Below are 23,959 nucleotides of genomic sequence, written 5' to 3'. Positions count from 1 at the left end.
AGGTTTTCTTTCATAACATACAGAGATCAGCTGTTTTTTGTGTTAGCTTTGTACCTGGCCACATTTCTGAATTAATCAATTTCCTTCTAACAGTATTTCTGTGTGTGGCATCTTTGGTATTTTCTACAAATAAAATCATGTAAAGTGTGAACAGAATCAATTGCACATTTTTATTCCTGATTTGGATGCCTGATTTTATTTATTTGTCTTATTGGGTTTCTTATTTGACAGAACTTCCAGGGCTATGGTGAATAGACGTAACCAGAGTGTCATTTTTGTCATTATCATGAATAAATTGTTTTCGACCAAGATGTGTTGTGACTTTGCCCCAGGAGATGGCTTTGTGCAGGCTAGCAGCATGTTGAACAGTAGTCGATCACTTACTTTTTTCCTCTGGATGCTGAAATAATCATAATTTTCCTACCGTTCACAGGAATTATGATAATTTTCTAATAGCAGTCCTCTCAGAATACGTTTTTAATACAATTTGGTCATTTTAATATATTATCTAAGTTATAGTATCATATGTTGGTCAATAGTTTTACATGCATATTCTTGAGGAGGAGTAGCCATTAATTGTCCTTTCTCCTTTGGGTATCAGAGACATCTAGTGAGTAGCTGCATACTTCTTCCATTTGTGTCTCTTAAGTCTTTACTCACATTTTTATGAAGGTGTTGGCAGCACTTACTTGCCTTAAAGCAATTTTAGCAACGAGGCCTTAATTCTAATTTGTTGTAGATTCTCTTGAACTATGTATGGAGGACCTCATCAAATCTACAGGTAACAAGTGGGTTTTTTAGTTTTTCTTATCTTTTCCTTGTTTCTTTGAACTAGCTGAAGCTTTCATTATATGTGCAATAATGAGATTAAAAGGTCCTTTTGCTTCTCTTACTAATTGTAATGAACCTTTTAGAGTTTTATTCATAACTACAGTTGATTCCTGAACTAAGCCACAAATGGGTTGTTGAGACAGGGGTACACACATCCTCACAGTCAAGAGTTTGAGTGTAACTTTTGACTCATCCTAAAACTTAACTTATTTGTTGTCTGCATGAACATATATTGTATGATATATGTAGAATATACTGTACTCTTATGAGCTAAAGAAAAGCAAGTATTAAAATCCTAAGAGAAAACTTACAGTAGTATATGTATTTATTAATAACATGCACATGCAGGTGGACACACACAGTTCACCTGTGTGTTCTTGGAGGGTCAACCATACGTTGTTTATTGTGAGTTCTTAGTAGACCCATTAGCAGCTTAGAAATTACACTTGTGTTCTTAGGATACTAATAAGACTTTTAGGCAGCATGTTTTAGTTTTCTTTTAATTGTAAGTATAGCTGTATTTCATTTTACCCCTTCAAATTTAGCTTTTTAACTTTTGTTTTCATCTCCATTGCACTTTTTCCATTTTTATTGACACAATCATGACATCTTTATCTTCTGCTTCGCTAGTAAGTTTAATTATATGGAGGACATTATTTCACGTAACAAAACCAGAAACAAGAAAGAAGTTAGAACAGACATGGCAGAAATAGTAATGATCATTCAAGAATATGAAAGACTACCCTGGCTTGTGTGGCTCAGCTGAATGAGCGCTGACATGTGAACTGAAAAGCCACCAGTTTAATTCCCAGGCAGGGTACATGCCTGAGTGGCAGGCCTGTTCACCTGTTGTGGCATGCGAGTGGCATTCAATCAATGTTTCTCTCACACATGGATGTTTCTCTCCCTCTCATTAAAAAATATGTGACAAAACTTAATAACAGATAAAATGAAAAAGTTTCTGGAAATACGTAACCTGCCTAGAAAAAAATATAAACAATGGTAAAATCGACATAAAACAATAAATCAACCAATGAAAAAACAAACAAACAAATAAGTAACACAATCAACAGTGAGGAAATTGAAACAACTGTCAAAAAGCTCCCAGATATACACGTCCAGAACTAGATGGCCTCACTAGTGAATTCTACCTAACATTAGAAGAAGATATGATACCTGTCCTTCTCAAACTTTTCCAAAATACTAAAGAAGAATTAATACTCCCTAAAATGTTTTATGAGGCCAAAATAACCCTGATACCACAACCTTATTTGGCAGAGATCCACTAGCCAGAATGACAAACAACAACAGGCAAATATCTCCGATGCATACATAAGCAAGTCCTAAACCTCACTGGAAACCAATGTATTTGTTGTAAAAGGAAACTGCATATAAGCTGGTCCTCACAATCTAAACCTATGTTGGTCAAGGATCAACTGTATATAGTAGTTATCAAATCAAGTACACCTTAAGTTTGCATAATGTTACATGGCAGTTAAATTACCATGTAGCTGGACAAAAATCAAGGTATATCAAACTGCCATATTATCCGATACTCCCATTTCTGGTTATGTATCCTAAGGAGATGAAATCACTAACTGGAAGAGATATCAGCGCTCATATGGCGGTTATTGCTGCATTAGTCACAATAGTCAGAGAAGGAAAACTCTGACTCCAAAAAACCTCCGCTGCCTTGCGGCATACCTCTTCAGGGGAAAGGCTAAGGGAGTAAACCCCGACAGAAAATGCGGAGCCGGAGTCCCTAAGGCGGTTTGACGTTGTAGTCAACACCGGCAACTTCTGCGGCGCACCTGAAGCCAAGCTGTATTGACTCCGTCTTTCCCTTGGATCCTTCAGCTGCGAAGAGAGGGGGGGTCTGCTGCATGGGCAACAGCAGACCCTCCATATCACCTTGCCCAGGCTCTGTAGCTTCAGCTTCACGGGAGAGGACACTCCAGCGTCATCGCAAGATGTCGATTCAACACGGGAGGAGACAGATACCGTGTCACTCCCGAGTTGGACTGCACAGCCATTCTCGGCGGTGCAGATAGACTCTTAAGAAGCTACACCATCGTCTCTCGAGACGGACGGCTGCCGACGAGTCACAATAGTCAAAGACAACAACCTAAATCTCTATCACTCATGAATGGATATATATGAATATGAGTGTATGTCTGTGTGCTTGCGTTTATATGTGTGTGTATGTATGCACATACATGCAATGAAATATTTTTGAACCACAAAAACAACCCTGAGAAAACTGAGTTGAACCATGAAACATAAAATTAACTGAGAGAAATCAGACAAAAGACAAATACTGACTCATATGACTTCTATTTGGGGAAGCCAAACTCACAAAAACAGAGAACTGAATGGTGTTTAGGAGGTACTTCAAGGTGAGAGTATAGAAAGATATTATTTAAGGTTGCAAACTAGCAACTAGTAATTAAAAAAAAATACTTGGAATCTACATCATAGCATAAAAATTGTAGTAAAAAATGTAATTCATAAACTTCATAGTTACTAAGAGACTAGATCTTAATCGTTCTCACCACAAGAATAAATAATCAGGTGTCAGGAAATGAGTGTCAGTTAATATGTGCTGTTATATTGCACTAGATAAATATATCAAAACGGTGTATATCTCAGACTTACAGTGATATATATCAATTATGTGTGAAAAATTAGAGGTAAAATATTATATCTGTATTTATGTACACTAGTCTGTAACTTTGTTTTCTGATAGTGATGCCCTTATATGACTGATATCATAGGGATGCTGACTTCCTAATGAGTTTGGGAGTGTTCCCAATGCTGCAATTCTTTGGAAGAGTTTATCATGAGTTGATGTTAATTCTTTTTCAAATGTTTGATAAGTTAACCAGTGAAGTCAACTCATCCTGTACTGTTCTTCATGGACTTTTTTTTTTTTAAATTACTGATTCAATCTCCTTACTATTATTGGCCTTGTCTGGTTTTCTATTTCTTCACAATTCATCTCAGTATGTTGCATGTTTGTAGGAATTTACCGCTTTCTTCTAGGTTGCTCAGTTTGTTGGCATATATTTGTTCACAATTGCCTCTTCTGATCCTTTGTGTTTCTTTGGTGTCAGTCCCCATGACTCCTTCTTTTCTGCATTTTATTAATTGGAGTCCTTTTCCTTTTCTTTTGTTCTTTTTTTAAATATAGCCAATGATCTTTCACTTTTGTTTATCTTTGCAAAGAAAAAGCTTTAATTTATTTTACCTTTTCCTATAGTCTTTAACTTTCCTTAAATTATTGCTGTTCTGATCTTTGTTATTTCTTTCATCCTGCTAATTTGAGGTTTAGTAGTTCTTTAGTTTCTTGAGGTGTAAGCTTAGATTGTTTACTTGAGATACTTATTTTATCTTAATGTAGGTATTTATTACTATAGATTTATTTTGGAACTTCTTTTGCTATATACGATAAGTTTTGGTGCGTGCAATTTCAGTTTTGCTTGTTTCAAGATTTTTTGAAATTTCTCTTGTTTTCTTCTTTGTTTTTTTTTACTGGAGTGTGTGGCCTAGTTTTCACATAGTTACGAGTTTTCCAATTTTACCTCTCGTCAATTTCCAGTTTCATTATTTGTGGTTGAATAAGAATCATTGTAAATTTTCTACAACTTGTTTAATGACCAAGTGTGTGATTTATTTTGGAAAGGGATTTGTGTCTTCTTGAGAAGGACACATATTCTTGTGGGAATAGGGTGGGGGCTCAGAATATGTTCAGTTCATATTGTCTAAGGCATAGTCAAGTCCCATGTTTCCTTATAGATAGTCGATCTGGGTGAGCTCTCTATTGTTATGAAATGTGGCACACCGAGGCCCCTGCTATTACTTCACTGTCAATTTATCTCTTTATATCTGTTAGTATTGCTGAACAAAATTAGAATATCCAATGTTAAAAGCAAAAACATTTATAATTTTTATATCGTTGAAGAATTGTCCCTTCTTAGGCTTTTGTTCCAACTTTATAATAAAGCCTGTTGCTGTACATTTTGCATCCCCCCTGTCATGCTCTGGTCTGTTTCCACGGGGTATTCTTTTCTATTTCTTTACTTGAGCCTACGTATGTCCTTGAAGCTGAAATGAGGCCCTTTTTGATGTCACGTGAATACATATGTTGTTGTTGTTGTTCTTAATTCATTGAGACACTAATTGTTTGCATAGGGAATTTTAACATGTAAAGTAGCTATAGAATGATAAGGATATTCTAGCTTTTGTATTGCCCCCCTCCCCCAACATTTAGGTCAACTCTTCCTACTTTCTTTTTTGAGTTGATTTTCTGTAGTGGTATGCCTAGATTCTTTTCTCTTTGTTGACTGTTGTGGGATTTTGCCTTGTGATTTTCATGAGGCTTACTTGGTACATTGTGAAGTTATAACAGTGCACTTAATGTGGATAACAACTTAAATTCAGTGCACACAAAACTCTATATTTTTATTCTCCCTAAAAATGTTTTCTTGTCTCAGTTAACCTCTTATTATATTTTGTGTTCACTACTAAATCACTGGGCTCATAGCTATCTTTAATGCTTTTCCCCTTTAACTTTGACATCCGTATTAAGTGGTTAATAGTCTGCCAAATTGCATTATCAGAGTATCATCAATATTCCTATTTACTTACCTATTCCATTGTGTGCATGTTTTTATGTTACTAATTAGCAATTTTTAACTCCAGCATTTCGTGTAAGGTAAACCTAGTGGTGATGTATTCCCTCAGCTCTCTTTGTCTGGAAAACTCTCTGTCACACCTCATTCCAAGGGACACATTTGCCAGTGAGAATGTTGTTAGTTGGCTGCTGTTTCCTTTCAGCACTTTGAATATATGCACTAACCTGAAAAGTTTCTTGTAAGAAAGTTGGTGACATTTGGTTTTACTCTTTTGCACTCCTACGGGTTCATCCTTGTAGTTTAAAACACTATCTGCGACTGCTCTACCAGAAGGATGCCCTCTTGCTCCTCTACTTCCATCTCATCCACTTCTCAGGCTTCTTTTACATTCCCTGTGTCTTGAAGGAGGTGATACCACCTTCATCAACAAGCTGGTTTGTTAGCTTGAACTACTGTAATTGTTTTCCCCTCAAAACACTAAAATAGTTACACATATAATCAATAGCATTACATAAAATTTACTGGAAGCAGATAAAAAGCTCTTGGAAACCTACTTATGACTGACTGAAATCAGATTCAGTATCAGTATTTTTATCCAAAACCAACATCTTCTTCAAAAATAATTGAGTCCTTCATCATGTCAAATGTATGAGATGTTCCAATAGTAACTGCCTTCCCCTTCTCACTCGAGACATAAATAAATAAATACACACACACACACACACGCACACACACACACACACACACATATATAAATCAAAGTGCCCTCATGTAGTATATGGAAAGATTACTCAATCACATATATCATGAGAAGAGATATGTTTTACTCTTTGCAGTGCTTATCGTATTTCATGTCTGAATTCCTACCATATACTAAATTTTTGCAGGGTAACCGAGATGGACATTATTTAGAAAACAAATTACTGAATTATTCATTCAAATTATTCATTATGTTATTCATAGCCTTTATCATTTTTAAGATGCTGTTAAAATGGAGGAAACTAATTCCCAGTGTGATTGCAGTTCTCTGCTTACTGTAGATGTAAAGCTTTTCACATTTTTCTCCTTTTGAAGAGGTAGATTATGTAACAATTAGAGTTTGTTTTTTTCCCCCTTACTTGGATGTTTTGATTTAGGTGTATTCCCTTTCATACTGGCCACGATCCTCAGTTAGTCTCAGTGTCATACCAATAGGCTAAGTTTGCAGGGTGATCTCTGGTCAAGGCACACACAAGAACCAATAAATGAATGCTTAAGTAAGAGGAACAACAAGATGATGTTTCTCTTTCTTTCTCTCTCTCTCCCTTCCCTTCCTCTATCTCTGAAATCAATAATAAGTAAATAATTAATGAAGAAATTTCTAAAACTTAAATATTACAGATAGCATTTTAAATATAATGTGTTTCTGTTTCTGAATTTCCCCAGGGCCTTATAATGGTTTATCCTTTACCGAAGTAAAGGTGATCTGGGTAAACGTAATTCAGGTATAATAATTGCTTCACATAAATCACTTTGGGAGCTTGGCATTATTTTTGCAAAGGAAGGTGAAATCATAAATTCCAACAAGACTTCTGGTACACATGGGCAGAACCAAGTGAACATTACAAGGGCCACTTCGCTGTTGAAGGCCTCAGGTGCTGCTTTGGGTCCAGAATATTTTCCACAGATTTATGCACAACCACTTCCACCCCAGTATTCATGAGCAAAATCACTGTCTTCTCTCCCTACAATCTCTAACTAAATTACTGCCCTTATCTTTCCCCTTAACATGTGTACAAAAAACTATACCTAGTTCCTTTCCCTTGTTTATCTGTTTTCTGTACTGCAGTAAACAAGTGCCCAAGAAACACAGGGGCTTTGACTTATTCAGAACCCTTGCTCAGTTGATATATCACTGCTTAACACACAGTCAGTACTCAGTAAGACATATGTATAAAGAAGAAACTAAGGGACAATGCATATAAAAGCTACATTTTCTTGTGCTTACAAACTAGGGAGACAGGAATCACCATCAATTATTCTTCATGAGCCAAACTGATTTCTGTACCCAACACAAAATGAAGAGCCAAACCCAAGTCAGGGGTACTGCAAAAACTTAAAATACGAAGGCGAGGTAAAAGAGTCAATATGTACTCAGTGCCCTCATGGTGCCAGAAACCAAGCTGCCTAAAAAATGACATTTTTGTAAGATATGCAAATTATGTTCCGGTGTACTGAAACTGACTTAGCAACATACAATGCATATGTGGTACAATAAGTATGTGAGTATATAACCTACTGTATAAGAAGAATAAAAATTTGGAGCAAATGTGCAACTTCAGTTGTTGAAGAAGGAAGTTCTATTCTGTCACTGGGTAGAGTGATTCTTAACAAACCCATAGAGTAAGAATTAAGATAACAACATGCATATATTCAAACTATCTCAGAGAATAATAGAAACATAAAACATAATCAGATAACCTAAGAAATAATGGAACAAAGAGGGAGTCCTCAATGGAGTGATGCAACATTTGGAAATCTTGTTTGACATTCACTGAAAAGTTTAATGTGCAAAAGAGACACATATAATGCCTAGATTTTAGGATCTAAGAGAAAAAAGAAGACTATTGTATTCACTGATGCATTAAAGACTGAATCAAAATAAACTCTCAACCACGGCTGTAAAGAGAAATCATAACATGTACCTTTCCCAAAGATCACCCTGGTTATGGAAGGAAAACTTGTTAAGGACAGAAGAGCAAATAGAGGGTCAGGAGAGTTATGCTACTTAGCACCGCCACCAGCTATTTGCTCATGCCACTTCCTTTTTCAAGAACTGAACACCTATTTGAATGTAATGGGATTACACATAGAGGAACTTTGCCAAGAATCTCACCCTACAAATACAGGCAGTAACCTTTCCCTACTGTGATCATGGGGATTTTTTTCTGCTATAGAGATATTCACATCCAGTGCAATAGCTTTTTATAAACACTTCCGTAGGTGTGCTGTCGATATCTTTCTGAGGGGTAATTCTAAGTTTGAAAACTCTCTGAAGGCTGAAAACCTATTTATTTTTCTGTTCCAATGCTAAGGCAAAGAAAAATAAAAGGTTAATGTGGTGATGTCTCGGACCTCTGACCAGCAGATCAGGACTAAGGCAACAGTGTCCACTTTCACCATTGTTATTCAATATAGTACTGGAAGTTTTAGCCAGAGCAATCAGACAAGAAAAATAAATAAAAGGCATATAAATTGGAAAGGGGGAATGAAAACTGTCCTTATTTTCAGATGACATGACAGTGTACCACCAAACAAACAAACACTACTCAACCTAATAAGTGAATTTGACAAAGTTGCCAGATATAGTCAATATTCATAAATTGATGGCAGTTTTGAACACCAGCAATGAAATATAAGACAGAGAAACTCGGAAAAATTCCTATTTAATATAGTAGCAGAAAAAAATAAAGTACCTTGGAACAAACTTCACCAAGGAAATAAAAATACATGCACTTGAAAGATACAAATACATGAAAGCATATACCATGTTCATACATTGGAAGAACTAGCATCATTAAAATGTCTGTACCACCCAGATCAATCTATGATTCAATGGAATTACTATTAAAATACCTATGGAATATTTCATAGGCCAAGAAAAATATTTCAAAAATTTACATGGAACAAAAAAAGACTAAATAGCCTCAGCAATCTTGAGAAAGAAAAACAAAGTTGGAGGGATCACAATACCTGATACCAAAATATGCCACAAGGTCATTGTAATTCAAACAGTCTGGTACTTGCATAAGAACAGACAGACACATAGATCAATGAAACAGAATAGAGAGCCACATATAAATCCATGTCCCTATGGTCAATTAATATCTGAAAAGGGGGGCAGGGGGCATGTTCATGCAATGGAGTCAAAATAACCTCTTCAATAAATGTTGTTAGGAGAACTGGACTGGAAGGTGAAAAGAAAAAGAGGAAAGAAAGAAAGAAAGAAGAAAGAAAGAAAGAAAGAAAGAAAGAAAGAAAGAAAGAAAGAAAGAAAGAAAGAAAGAAAGAAAAAAAGAAAGAAAGAAAGAAAGAAAGAAAGGAAAACCAGACCACCAATACCCAACATACACCAGAATAAGCTCTAAATGGATGAAAAAACTTGAATATAAATGTGATGCCACAGAAGTCTTGGAGGAAAACTTAGCAAAAATTTAGATATATAATGTAGCACTATTTTTCCAATATATCTCCTAGGACAAGGAAAATAAACGGGAAAAAATAATCACTTTGGGACTAGATCCAATTAAAGAGCTTCTGCATGGCTAAAGAAACCATCATCAAACTGAGAAGGGACCTGACTGTATGGGAGAACATATTTGCCAATGATACATTGGACAAGGGCTTGATCTCCAAAATGTATAAAGAAATGTGACTCAACACCAGGAAAACAAACCATCGAATTTAAAAATGGACAAAGGATCTGAATAGAAACTTCTCTGAGGAGGACATACAATTGGCCGATAGAAACAATAAAAGAGCCCTAGATGGTGTAGCTCATTGGATTGAGTGCCACATTGGGAAAGAAAATGTTGCAGGTTTGATTCCCAATCAGTGCACAAGCGTTGGTTGCAGACCAGGTGCCCAGTTGTGGGCACACTAGAGGCAACCTCATATTGATGTTTGTTTCCCACTCATTCTCTCTCCCTCCCCTTTATCTACAAATAAATAAAAAGTACTTTATTTTAAAAAGAAAAGAATATAAAAAGATTCTAAACATCACTAGCTTTCAGAGAGATGCAAATTAAAACGACAACGAGCTATCAGCTCACACCAGTTATATGAGCTGGTAAATGCTGGCAAGGATATGGAGAAAAGGGAACCCTCTAGTACTTTGGTGAAGATGTAACTTGTGCATCCACTGTGGAAAACAGTATGGAATTTCCTTAAAAAACTAAAAATAGAACTGTCCTTTGACCCAGTAATTTTGCTGCTGGGAATATATTCTAAGGACCCTGAATCATCAACTCTGTGGAACTTCTGCACCTCTATGTTCACAGCAGCATTATTTACAATAGCAAAGTGCTGGAAAAAAGCTAAGTGCCCATCAGTATTTGAGTGGATCAAATAATTGTGGTACAGTTACACAATGGAATAGTACGCAGCAGAAAGAAAGAAAGAAGAAAGTCTTTTCTTTTGTGACTGTATAGATGAAACTGGAGAATATTATTCTAAGTGGAATAAGCCAGTCAGTGAAACATAACTACCATATGATCTCACCTATAAGAGAAAAATAATAAACAAAATAAACTAATAAACACAACAGATCCACAGGCATGGAAATAAGGAAGAGATTGACAGTGACCAGAGGGGATGTGGAAGGGGGTTAACAGTGAAAAGAAGGGAAAGGGACCAGTCAAAGAACATGTATGAATGACTTGTGGACATGGACATCAGTGTGGGAATTTACAGTAGCAGTGGGGGATAAGATGCATTGAGAAGGACAAAGGGGGCAATGGTAATAGAATAACAATTAAAATTATGACTTTGAAGAAAAATATTGGGAACACAAAAAATATGAAAGGATAAGGGATGCTTATAAGGCTCAAACATTAAATTGTAAAATGACCCTACACCCCAAAGTATTTAAAGGGTTCAATAAAATTTCTAAAAACACCAATGTCACTCCTCTCAGCACTGGAATAAATATTTTTACAACTTATGTGCAACCACAAAAGACTACAAACACCCATAGCAATCTTGAGAAAGAAGAATAAATTTGTAAGCATCATACTTCATGATCTCAAATTTTATTAAAAAGTTATAAAATCAAAACAGTAAGGAAGTGGAAAAAACACACATATAGATGGATGGAACAGAACTTAGAGCCTAGAAATAAAACTATGGCTTGTATGGCCAACTACTCTATCGCCTGACAAAAGTTAAACTATATAAAGAAGTAATGACATTCTTTCAGCAAATGGGCCTAAAAAAATAAAATAAAATAAATAAAACAGAATAGGTAAATGACAGAAAAACAAACAAACAAAGAACAACAACAACAACAACAACAACAAAAAAACCCTGTGGAACACTCTTACATCACATCTAAAAATAAAGTGTAATCTGATGCCATCCCTCTACCCCCAATTGCAACTAACTCCAGCCATGCCCACCTGTCTTTGGCTTCTAACAGTTTCCAGCCCCTCCCACATCTCTCTGCCTTCCAACTGACTCTAGTCTCAGCCCCTTCTCTCTGTTTCCAACTTTGTCCACACACTTGCCCCAGTATTTTCATGTGTATTCAATTACCTTCTTTTCCTCCAACCTCTCAAAACCAGAAAACAACATCGTTCATAACTTTAGTGCTGGTACCTTCTTATGGAAGGCTGACATAAGCACATTGGAGATATTTACCAACAGTCTTCTAGGACAGAGACTTTCTTCTTGGCATCATCTTTTACATGCTTTTCATCTGAAATATCCACAGTCTCTATGGTTACTGGTCCCCTGACCCTGCTCTGAATTTCTGAATTCCTCAGCCTCACCTCTGCCATGACATATTAACTATAATAAAAATGACAAAATGTAACAACCCAGAGGTTTTTACTAAATTCCTCATAAAGGAACCACACTTTATCTATCACAGAGGCAACCTCCACAGCCTACAGTGCCCCCAGCCTTGCAACAGATACAATTTTACTTAAGGATAACACACAGAAAGCACTTAGTAAGCATTCAGATTGGACCTTCGATATTTGATAATTATTGATATAAATGTCAAATAATTATTGTTGGCAATGGTAGTAGTTGCATCATAGAATATTTGGTAACATCTTGGGCCCTACAAAATAGGTGCCTGTAGTAGCCCATCTCCTCAAAGGAAGTGAATAAGAATCAGAGAGACTGAAAGAGAAAGAGAGGGAGAAAGATGAAAACAGATGTACAGATAAAGTAAAAGTAAACAACGAAGTTAAGTAAAAGAAAAGTGGTGTTATTTTTAAGAAACATGTGTATGTTACTCCACATCAGATTGTCTAAAATTGTTTGAGAAACCTGTTGGTAACCACTCAGTGGTGACAAAAGAATGTACATATCACTAGGCATGGTACACTGAGAGTAATTGTGATGGCTGCCCAAAAGGGGGCTTTACAGAAGCCACAAAGTCAGATTTTATATACCTCAGAAGACCATAGAATATTTTATGACATGGATGATAATGTCTTGATTTTCTTTAATTAGATTCCTTGAAGGAAAAGACAGAATTGTGGACAAAAGCAGTGCAATCTTTTTCAAGCACAGTGCTGAAACCCAGGCCTCTTTTGATATTTTGAGCTACATTCCAACTTCTCTTGTAATTTTGCCATCTTAGAAGTTCTTTTCAGACACATGTAACACCCGCCCACAGGCGTTGTATGTTTTATGTCATATACGCATGACAATGTCTCTAGAAATTAGTTTCTGGCATCATTTCCACCGTGCACACAGGGTCACTGGAGAAGCCCGGAGAGACACAATAGGTTCTCCAGGACACTGAACTAATCACAAAACAGTGGTCCATATCCAGGCCTTTTTTTCCTGAAATCTGGGACACTGGTTGCATTGTCAGGGAAATTTGGGGAGAGCTGTGTTTTGTACACTTGTATATTTATGAAGGTGTCATGGGTCAACAGTCAACAGCCCAAAGAGATTTTCAGATAAGTCTTCCATTCAAAATAAAGGCCCATGTAAAGGAACCTTGGAAAATGTAACTTAATTCTTTTGTGATTAAATTCAGTGGCTGGGTCAGTAGGTAGTTTGTTTTAAATTTGAAAGAATGATAAATCCCAAGTTAGGCTAGCCATAAGGAAGCAGCCACCATCCAACAATGGAAGAGGCAATGTCACTGTGGCAGCCTTTCAGTTTGAAATCTGGAGATGTCTATAAAACTATTAAAATATCACATATGTAATATTTTTTCTCACTAGGAGCTTCATTCCTGGGAGAATCTCATCAGCCAAGGCAAATAAAAATTTTCAGAAAAAATAAATCACCCATCACAAAAAAAAGAATAAATAATTTGACCCGATGATGCAGAAATGGGAAAATGCATGTGGTAATCAGCTGACAAGTGAATTTATTGGGGTCATCCCTAATTCAACAGCTGCGGTAGAAGTAACAAGATAGTCGAGGTGGTGCTCGCTAGAAATGTTGTAGGAAAGGAGGGAACAAAGGTGGGACTGCTTTAGCTCACTGGGAAGTCAGAGAAAAGGGAAGCCTTGAAAACAGGGTCAGGAACTGAGCCAGGGATGGACTGCCACTGCCCACCCTTTCCCTGTCTCCAAGTGTCCTGGAAACCCTTAAAATTTAGGAGGAGTAAAATGTTCATGCCCAGGAAGGGACAGTGTCATACTCTAGAGGCTGTTCACACCTAACCTTTGTCTAGAAGGGTTTTTTTTGTTTGTTTGTTTGTTTGTTTTTTTTGTCTTTCTTCTCTGGGTTGGACTCTCAGAGGAGGGTTTCAACAGAATATTCACTGGGTGTCCTGATGCCTCTTTAATATTCTGAAGCACCGAAATAAGTTCATGGGCATGGTTTGCAAATAGACTTTGGTCTGCTATTCTGGTTTAATTTTATCTTGGTATGTCTGGCTTTTAATGGGGTTTTTGTTATTTTCCCCTCGACTTCAACTGTTCTTGTGTTAGTTGGCACAAACAATAGTAATTGGGCCTCTGTATTTTGTTTCCCATACCAGGGAGATTTAAGCTATATATTCTTTGGTTAAGACACGAGGTATGAACCATTCACTGTTGAATGTCCTTGGGTAGGGGAGAAAAGTTCTTGTGATTCACCTGCTGGCTGTAAGTTGCTCAAAAGTTAGCTTTGTTTAATATACTCATCTCAATTTCCCACATTCCATGTACCTAGGAATTTTCCTAGCTTCTTACTAGCCTGCCTCATTCTACCCTTAAAGACGTCCACCTAAAACTGCTTTTAGGATTGGTGGGGTGGGTCAGTTTTCAGTCACGACTTCCTGGGGATAAAAGATGGTTCCTCCCTTCATAAAATATAGAAGTTTCTCCCTTTCTGATCTAAGGGACACAAGAGAATGGGACTTGAGACTAGAACAGGGTCTTTGGCTGATTCTTCCAAAGTAAGCATGAGCTGGGATTCCCAAATTGTGATCATCTTGACCTGGAATTGCTGTGCCCTAGAAGTGATATATTTGACAGAAGGTTAGTGGAGGACCCGGGACATTGTCTGTTAATGCTTAAATCCAACAGGGACAGACATGTTCTTTTTGAGGGGGAAGAAGCTGGATGTACCAATAGGCTAGTAGGAAGTGTGAGAAATACAAGACAATTATATTAAGGCCTAGTCATTATCTTATTTCCCTGTAACAGGTTTTTGTTTTTTTTTCTTTTGGTTTTTGGAGAAAAGCTTGAGGTCCTCCATGGATTCAGAAGAGTAGGTCTAAGGTCATGGTTTCTGTGGCCCTTCACAAGAAGCCAGTATTTAATTCAAAATAAGAATACCCAACTGGCTATTCCTTCAAACTTCACTGCAACAGGGACACTTACTAGGACTTGATGTAGGCCCTTCCATTTGAGTTATAGTTGGGACTTCTGACAAATGTCCCTCCTTGTTTTTAAGTAGACTATGTCCTTTGGTTTATCTTGTTTGTGTTGTGAGAGTCTATTGGGGCAGATTGACTTTTGATATTTCTGTAATATCTTTTGCATCTGTCTTAGATTGATGATGTAATATAACAGCTGTAGCATTTTCTCATCTATCAGCAGGTCAGTTCTGAGAAAGGATTTGCCATAGGTGAGCTTACAATGTTAACCTGTAACTTCTTTTAGATGAAGCTCTCATTTTCGGGAGACCTCAGGATAACATAGACATCCAGGAATTTGAGGGTTTTTTTTTGGCATAGCTTGAGTATAAGCTCTTCTTAGAGTCTGATTAGTTTTTCTCTACTTCAGCTGAGGATTAAGGTCTCTCTAGTGGGTGTAAGGATCAATTTATTTCTCAAGCTCGAGCCAGGTGTCATAATTTTTGGTACAAAAGGTGTTCTACTGTCATTCTGTAAGCTTTTTGGTAGTCTGAACCTATGAATGATTACTTTCAGTAATTACTTGGCCACCTCAGCAGCCCTTTCTGTTCTGGTAGAAAAGGCTCCAATCCATTCCATGAAAGTGTCTATAAATTCTAGCAAATATTTAAACCCAGATTTAGGGGACATTTGAGTGAAGACTATTTGCCAGTCCTCACCAGGATATGTGCCACAGTGTTGTCAAGAGAAAATAAAAAGGAGGTGACTGTGTGGGTTATGGTAGTTTATAGACTAGACAATGTGTTCTTACCTAACAAGACAATGGGCTACTCCTCATTTTATCTTATTAAAGGTGAAAGTCCTGAGGCAGCTACCAAGAAGTTGAGAGAAATTATAGTGTTAGGGATGTTCATTTTCCCAGAGATCAAACAGGTTTTGGGATAAAGTGGCCTTGGAGATTGGGCCAGAGCACAGTAATCACACCCCCACCCCTGTGTCTAATAAAAATGTAATGGGCTTATCTGCCACATCAAGGATCAATGGAAGCTCCTCTGGTCTGATGTTCATATGGTCTTTGGACACAGAGGGAGGCCTCAGGTGTCTTCATTTTTGGGGTCTTTTGACCATCATTGTTTTGGAAGCACTTGTAGTGGGCTTCCAACCAGCAGGGTCCATGGTATTGTGAATGAAATGAATAAATGCGCATGGACTGCAAGAATACTGTGGATAAGAGGGGACAAACTGATCGATCTCTAGAGGAGAAAGTGCGGTGTGCCCTGCGTTAACAGGCTTTTATTAATTCTTTATGTGGATTACATGCAAGGAAGTTATGAATCATTGTGTCAATTATTGTCTTAAATGGTTATTACTTTTATATAACAGAAAAAAGAATGTTACATATGCATGGATGATGAGGACAATTCATCTAGCCACATTCTGTTCTTAAAAATCAGCCCAGAACAGGCCCTAAAAAACCTGTTTCAAGGTTACACGCTGAATATCTGTTGTTCTCAGTCCGGGATGAGAAAGACCTTTAGCAGAAAGCAAGTTTTTAAGTGATTATAGAAACACAGGTGTGGTTCCCCATGGGGAAACTGGTGTGCGGAGTAGGTCGTGTGTGCCTCCATGCTCTTAGTGGTTTTCCAAATCTGGGGCTGAGCTACATTTGCCACCAGCAAGCGCTCTGGCTTCCCATAAGCCCTAGGATCCCTTTAGACACTCATTTTTCCAGTCGCCTTCCCTCTTGCAGGGGGGACACAGTCCTGAAGGTATTCAAGCCCAATTTGTCCAATTCCTTTTCCACTGTTTCCCTTGTCCACAGGGATATCATTACCCACTTCTTCTCCATTGCAGTCTGGGGGCTGGGGGACCCAAGGTTGCACAGGGCTGAAAACTGTGGCTAACAAGCGAGCAATCTGGTTCCATGGGGTGGCTTTTTGCTCTTCCTCAGCCTTGTCTCAGTTGTTACAAACAATAAAACCTATCTCTACCAGTTACTCAGCAGGAATCTGGGGTTCCCAAAGCTAGCTCTTGCAACTTTCTCCTAATGTTTTGGGTTGCCTACTGAATATAATGCTTCCCCAGATGTGTTTTGCCCTCAGTAGACTCAGGTTTGCGGTTTACGTACTTTAATGGAGCTTATGTTAATCAATCTTGAAAACAGGATGGGTTTTTTAATCCTTTTCCTGAGTAATCACTTTTGTCTCATCATAATTAAAAGGCTTCATAGTATATGCATTTTTAATCTCTTCCATGAGACAAGTAACCATATGGCTTCAGCTCTTCCTTCCCTCTTGTCCTCCATTTTTTCTAGTTTGATAGGGCCAGTTATAGTTCTGATTGCACTTTACATCTCCCCTATGTTGGCATATGCGATATTGAGAACGAGTCCAGCTAAGTTTTCAGCATTAGCCCTGCAGCCCCTATTACATACTGCTTTTAATCTACAGTTCAGTGATGGGAGAGATCAGTTTGTAAATTGCTCCTATTTAAAACATGGCAGAATCAAGTGATTAAACCCCCCTGTGACTTTTCTGAGATCTTTGAAAAACTCACAACGCTTTTCCTTGCAAAAGGCCAGGTCAGGCATAAAAAAGAAAACACGTACCTGCAGAATCTCTTCATCAGGCTCCCTGTTTGACACTTCCCTCTGAGGTAACATGTTAGGGTTTGGGTGAGAGTTAGTTCCAGTCTTGCTGTTGACAGGACTATAAGCAGGAGCAGATGCTGGCAGTTCTGCAGTGGAGAAGGAATTAAACAGTGAGAGTTGCTCTTTGGAGGAGTGGCAGGGAAGTGAGCTTAGATGGGTTTTGTTTGATCCACTAGAGATATAGGGAGGTTTCATCTAATTCATCTGAGATTGTGGCAACACACATTCTACAAATTTCTCTTAAATACCTATCTTGGTAAAGGGCCATATACATCTGAAAATAAGGTATCTCACTACATATTCCTTTAGTTTTTGCAAGATAAATAGAATTGGAGAGTACTGTTATGCTTCAGTGATCCATTTACAGGCCAGCCTGACCTACCCCTAAATTTGTGTTGAGGTCAGGTGACACACAAAAGGAAAATGAGGTGCTTTGTCTTTCAGTTATCACTCTTCAGGTGAAACAATTGTTACGGAGACACCTAAGGGGAAGTCTCAGGAAATTCTTTTGGAACCACCCATTTTGTCTCTGTCTGACCTGGACAGTAGAGCTGATGATTGATTATGAGGCTTTTAATACCAGCACTTGGGGCTTGGGACAAAGTGCCAATTTAGTTATTTCTTAGAGTCCCATAAATCTTTGACACATTTAAAGGAACAATGTAAATATTTACTTTTAGACATTTGTAATTTAAAATAGTGACCTGTTTCTCATGGATTCTTAAGATGAAACATGTTTGCAAATTTGTTAGAAGAAAACAATGACTGTCTTTAAATGATCAACAAGGAAAACAAACAAGACAAAACGACCTTATCACAGACCTGATTAGAAAGCCATTGGCATAGAAAATGTCCTTTCTGCAAGACAACATTACAAAATAAACATCAGAATTATAAATAAAAGTATAATAAAATTTTGTAGACTTTTGCATATATTTATATAATTTCTTGAACATAAGATTTAACAATAAAACGTATGTATAAAAGTGGAATATAGTTTTATTTATTTATTTATTTATTTATTTATTTATTTATTTATTTATTTTGCGAAGCTAGTGGAAGCTGAGCAATTGGAGCCTTGGGTTAGCACTGTAGAAGAGAACACAGATCGTGTGGAATCCAGTGAAGAGTGGACAGGAAATGTGAACTTGTAGACAGTACTATCACCTAATCACTGCCAGAGAAGCTACCGAGACTTGGATAACCCCCCTTCCTCTCCCACACTGCACTACAGGAGAAGTAGGAGCTGGTTTCCCAGAAGGCAGAGTCGGTCTCTGCAAATGAGGGCACCCTCCCCTCATGGAGAAAGACAGGGCAGCAGGAGTCCAAGACATCACCACTGAAGATCCTGAGATAGATGGCATAGATCCCGCACCAAGTCCCCAGGTCATTAGTGAACTCACACGCATAGGAGACACTCAACTCTCCTGAAATACCTAAGAAAGCCACAAGGAGAGCAAGAGACAGAATGAGTCATGGGCTCGGCTTGGCATGAGTCCAAACGGTCTCCTGCAAGTACGAAGGCATTTCTTTATGGCTCAGGATGTACTCCAGAGGCAGTTATGACAAAATTTAGGCATTTTTTATGTTTCTCTGTTTTCTTTTTAATGAAAGAGCTGTTGAGTTTTGTATCTCTTTTTGATTCCTAATTCACGTTTGAGGGATAATGCTCCCCAAGGGCTGCTTTTGACCCCTTTGTACAATGAACAGTGGGAGGGACACAGAGGTTGGGGCTTGGTGTTTGAGTCTGAGTCTAAGCTCTGCCATGTCCTCACCCTATGATGATCTTGGTCAAATTAATTCGCCTCTGTAAGCCTCAGTTTACTCATCTGTAAAACATGTATTTTAGTATCAGCCTTATTGTCCTCTGATATGAACTGGTGTGAAGTAAGCCCTGTATAAATACAAGGTGGGATCAAGCTACAAAAGTTTTATCACTGTAAGTATGCAAAGCACAGTTTGTTCTCCTATTATTGTTTCTTGGTCATTTATCATTTTCCATACAAACAATTTTAAACTGCTTTTTCCCCACACTGCATCTCTCATTACTACTATTTGACTTTCTCAAAGAGACTAAAGAGTTCAATGCCACCAAAGTGTTTGCACAATCATCTTGCTGCAACAAGGGATTGGAGTGTTGCAACAAGTGACAGCTGGAATAAAGAAGAGCTTTCAAATTTACACTGATTTTGCTTTGAGAGGCATTCTCTGATGGAACCTGAGCCATCCAGGTGCTCTGGTGATGCCTGGTTTGGGTTAAGGCTAAGCCCATGCCTACCAGTGGCTACAGCTCTTGGATAGCAGGTGATAGGGCCCTGTGTATGTGAGCACTGAGAGTCTGAGTCTCCTCTGTCCCAAACACCGTTTCTGTTGTGTTTTCTCCAGTGATGACTCTCTTAGAATCTCACGTTGGATCCTTAAGCCTATGCTCTCCAATGACATTTTATATGATCATAAACACATGCTCCACTAGATGGTGGAACCTGTTTGCCTGCGAAGAAGAACTTGTTTTCTAGGGAAGATTTCTCAGCCAAACACTTTACATACTCAGACTGAGTGGCTATTGTTTCGAAGCTCTTGAGTGGGTGGCATAATCAAGAAAACCTATAACCCAAGCCTCAAGCAGTTTATTTTTCAGGTAGTGACCCAGAATTGACCCATCATCAAGAGGAATTGTGTTCCACTCCTGTGTCAGCAGCTGAACACAAGGATAACACAGACGTGTAAACCTCTGACTCCTGTCTGAGGCATTCAGGGAGAACATGATCCAGGCTGTTGTGGATAATGTGTCTTTAGAGGGAGTGAAGAAATCTGACTTCAGGTGGAAACAGAAGGCATCTGAGAAAGGTGACTAAGACTAGAATCAGGAGGTCTGTCTGTGTTCAAAGTTCCAGTTTCACCACAAATGATGCTAATTGGTACAGAAGGGAAGAAAACAGCATACAGGATTGTTTGTTTGAAAAGGACAAAGGAAGCCAGATTGTGCTGTCATGAGACAAACTCAAATCCAGGATTCTGGTTAGCATCAGTGTGGCATCACTGCTACAGTGAAACTCTGACTGCATGCATTTGAGGACAGCATGGAAATCCGTTAAGATTGTCCAGGCTCCTGTGAAATATCAGTAGCAAGATTGAAACTGTGCAGGGCCCAGCTGGGGCTCAACCCTCATTGTCACAGGCCCTTGCGGGGGCTAACCGAAACTGACCTCTTGCCTTCTCCATAGATGTGCTTTACTTTTTGCCAGGCAACCTGCAGACTACTCAGAGCAGGGCCTCACAGCTCGGCCTTGGTCCCAGTGCAACACAGACCTACAAGACCAGCTATTAAGGGAGTGAGCAGCTGCAAGGCTTCTCCCCTGCCACAGCACGGAGCTAACGGGGGTGCAGGGTGAAGGGGAAGATGGTAGGTGTGGGGTTTGGGGTTCAAAGGCTTCCCTTAAAGGGCCAAAGTCTGGGGATCCCTCAGCCAATTCAATAGAACAAGGCTCAGAGGAAGCCCACTTGGGGCTCGGTATCCCATGGAAATGCATACCCACTGTAGTCCACAGGGGCTCGACAGAAATACCTGAGGGATCTCATGGGCCAAAGCCAGCTTCAGAGAAAGGCAAACACCCAGAAAATAGTGTGTGGTTGGAGCCAGGCCTTTGCTCATGTACACATGCCTCTACACATGTACACACCACAGCGACACTTTGCTCAGCATCCACCCCAACAAAATGGCTGATACATGTTGCCTGGGGGCAATGATGGGATTTTCTCTAAAGCCAGACCTTCTAAGGCTATCCAAGTCACTTATGAGTGGGCTAGCCATCTTCACCATGGTCCATAGATAACCTCATGACCTTGGCCTCAGAGCTGCTATCAGTTTTTTGGTTCAGCAAGGTACATGTGGGGCATGGTTGGGGGAGGCCAGTAGATCACCAGGGAAGGTGGGAGATTCTTGGGAGAGGCAGATCAAAAGTCAGAAGACACAATATTTCTCTGACATCAACCCTGCCACACAACAAGCAGAACACCTCCCTAGACCATCATCCAGGCAAGTGTCCCTAGACATCTGTATTACAGGTGCAGGCTGCAAGGATTTCACCACCTCCAGCCCCTCCCAGCAGGAGTGCTGACTCCCATGTTTTCCCCTTTAGACCCATGTCTCTCCTGGCCAGACTTTAAACTCCCAGCATCCATCACTCTCCATGGCATGGCTACAGCTGCGTGACTGATTTCCAGTGGCCCAAACAGGCTCTGCCATCCCTTTCTCATTGTCTATGCTATCCCAGATGAACATCTTCCCAAGTAGTAGGTCCAAGCATGTTCTCTGTCCTCTGGCTGTGGCACCATCTCTGCTGTCCAACAAATGGGGCAATTTCTTCATCTCTCAGGCATGGGAAATGATACTACCACTTTCTCAGTACCCATTCTTTGCAGAAAATAAAAAGCATTGGAAGAAAAAATGCTTTCTGACAAGGATGTGTTTCTCAAAGGCTTTCCTTGTATAGAACTTGAAAGAGAATGCTGGAAGAGAGACCACTTGCAAAAATAAGCCCTTTCTTGAAAAGATAGAAATAATTAAAATTCCTGTTTTCATGACTAACTGAGAAAAGAAGATTCCTGTGCATATATGAGGAGAAACCAATTTTCCTACATTTATGACCACCATTAATCATCAAAGAAAAAAAAAAGATGCTGTTTTGATAAAGCTTCAAAGAGCTCACTTGAGAATTCTCAGCCTTCTGTGTCTGGTCAGGAAAAGAATCACCTCTGCTCTCTAGGCCTCCATTGCTTTCTCTACATGTCACAGTGGCTCTTTCTATACTCAGCTCAGCAACGCTGTCTACTGACTTTTAAGTGAGAGTGCAGTGACAAGTACCTGAAATCAGCATTCTGGACAGTTCAAATCTGATGTCAGCATGATGACCTCAGTGACCCTCTCTAAAATGGTGAGGATGCCTCCCTTCTTACTTTGCAGGGTCCTCGTAAGGACAAGCCGAGATCATGAATGTGACAGTGAGAGCTATCTAAATGCAAACGCCTTGTCTTTACTAAGTAACAACTGTATTATTGCTGTGGGCTAAATAGCATTTTATGGATAATTTTCAGGGTAACTTCACCCAAAGATCTTCCCTGGCCCCTCTCTTGTTTTGATCTTTATGTCAGGATTTTAATACGTTTATACTATCCTTGATAGTAGCTGTAACTTTAGGGTTTTAATTAAAAGTGACTACCTCAGGAAGTACCATTTCTCTACCCAGAAAATAGATTTTACAAGATACTATAGAGCACTGGAGTTTTGTCTCTCTGGCCACAGAAAGCACCCTGAAGCAGCCTCACTCCAGGAATATGGGTTCTCTTTTGGCTCAAGTAAGGGTGAAGAGTGCACATTTATGGCTGGCTCCCATGAGCAGATGCCAATGACATATCTGCCATTTTTGGCTAACTGGAACAGTGGCCAGCTTTGTTGACAGTGGCTCGATTTGGGAAAATTAAATGTGAGATCTCATTGACTTTGACTTCTACAGCAACTTCAACTATAAATGCCCAGGACTTGCTGGTCTGCAGAGGTCCTTTACACCCACTTAAAAGGGTAACTGAACTTATAACCAGAACATTGCAAGCAAATATGCCAATGGGAGCAGGCAGGGCAAATGTAAACAAGGTGGTGTCTTTAGGGGGTTTGCTGGGCAGACACATGCCTATGCTTCAGGCTTGCTGAGAATGCTCAGAGTTGGCAAACCCTCAGTCCCTGGGAAACTCAGGCAGTTCCTGGTTATGAATATACTGTGGGTGAGGAAGGGTGCTGTACATGGACACAGTAGGTCCTGAATCCCAGTTATCAGAGGGAGTGCAGGACACACACTATCCTCCAATTGGAACACCACTCTTTTCTCCAACTGTGGAGCCAAGAGAAGCCAAGGAATGTGGGCAGGCCCAACTAATAAGGAGAAAACGCCCCTCTTTCCAGGACTCCAGGGAATTTCCTTCCCTGGTGAGTCTGTTTCAATCCCCTTACCCTGGGCAGTAACCTAACTAGATAGACTCCATACTCAGGCCTTTGCAGAAGTTGAGTTCTTGTGGCTGAGAGTTCAGGTTCTCTGTGGATGTCCCAGAACTCTGTCATTTCAGTGATGCAGGGAACGGGGTATGTGGGCTTCCAATTTCTGTGGCAACAAAACTTATCAGAACAGGAGTCTGAAAATGATGCAGGACTTTGATGTTGGCATTTCTGTAGTGGTTTAAGAACTGTTTCTCTATCTCATTTTTGGTCGTGACAGTGGCGGATTTGTTTAACAATTTACTTCTGTACCCAAGACACTCTTGGGGAGAGTGTTCTTCAAA

This window comes from Furipterus horrens, unplaced genomic scaffold (genome assembly GCF_987537825.1).
Source record: "Furipterus horrens unplaced genomic scaffold, mFurHor1.1.pri manual_scaffold_19, whole genome shotgun sequence".
Taxonomy (NCBI): Eukaryota; Metazoa; Chordata; class Mammalia; order Chiroptera; family Furipteridae; genus Furipterus; species Furipterus horrens.
Note: the sequence above shows the minus strand (reverse complement) of the source record.